This window comes from Fukomys damarensis, unplaced genomic scaffold (genome assembly GCF_012274545.1).
Source record: "Fukomys damarensis isolate Sample0158 unplaced genomic scaffold, DMR_v1.0_HiC HiC_scaffold_1, whole genome shotgun sequence".
Taxonomy (NCBI): domain Eukaryota; kingdom Metazoa; phylum Chordata; class Mammalia; order Rodentia; family Bathyergidae; genus Fukomys; species Fukomys damarensis.
The window spans coordinates 42,470,063-42,470,792 of NW_022900913.1; the positions used below are offsets into that span (position 1 = coordinate 42,470,063).

The 730-nt window shown below is 65.2% G+C and overlaps 1 protein-coding gene across 5 annotated transcripts in view; it reads left to right on the plus strand.

Annotated features, from left to right (window-relative positions):
* Positions 1–128: 128 nt before the first annotated feature.
* The window catches only part of Gpbp1 (GC-rich promoter binding protein 1), a 71,969-nt gene continuing 71,367 nt past the window's right edge, over positions 129–730 (plus strand). For 2 of the 5 annotated variants that reach the window (XM_010626902.3, XM_010626907.3), the window contains exon 1: positions 250–516. The gene's annotated coding sequence lies outside the window, so the exon portion shown is untranslated. The other 3 variants (XM_010626903.3, XM_033760979.1, XM_010626904.3) reach the window with 3 other exon arrangements.

Below are 730 nucleotides of genomic sequence, written 5' to 3' on the forward strand. Positions count from 1 at the left end.
AGGGGGTAATCCCCGACTCCAGCTGCTTCTGACGTCATCGCGCGAAGTCACCGCCCCCCTCTGCCACTGCGTGTCCCTGCCTCCGGCCTCCTAGAAGCCCCGCCCCAGACGTGGCCACGCCCCCAAGCCTCCTACGTAGTGGGCGGAGCTCCTCTGACCAGGGCGTGAGCGGTTGCTCCGGCCAGAAGGTTCTCTGGTGGAGGCGCTCCTCCTGCTGCCCCGCCCAGTAGGTTCGTGCGCGGCGTTTCTTCCACACCCTTTCTCCCTCCCTCTTCTCGCCCTGTCTTCCCTCTTCGCTTCAACTCATGTAGTTCCTTCCCCGCCTCACCACCATCTACGATCTCGCGAGACTTGGCTCAGAACATTGCGGATCGGGTCGGCGCCATTTTGGGACTGAGACTGGTTGTGGGGGAGGGAAAAGCGGCAAAAGGGGATTATTCAAAGTACCGAAAACCTCCTCCCGGGATCGAGCGCAGCGGCACCCCCAGGCCAGGGGTACCTCTGGTGGGGCAGAAGGTAAAGCCGTCCTCTGCCCTCCTCACCAGAGTCCGGGGGAGGAAGGGAAGAGGGTGCCTGTGCTGGCGTCGGTGTTTGAGGGTCGGAGGAGCGTTGGCGGTGCGAGGTGCGAGGCTGCCCGAGAACGGGGCGGGGGGCGGCGGCGAGCAAGGAGCTAGAGGGGCGGCAGGCTCGGGGAGGCCTCCCCCAATGTTGACTCACTTCTCCCGGCGGA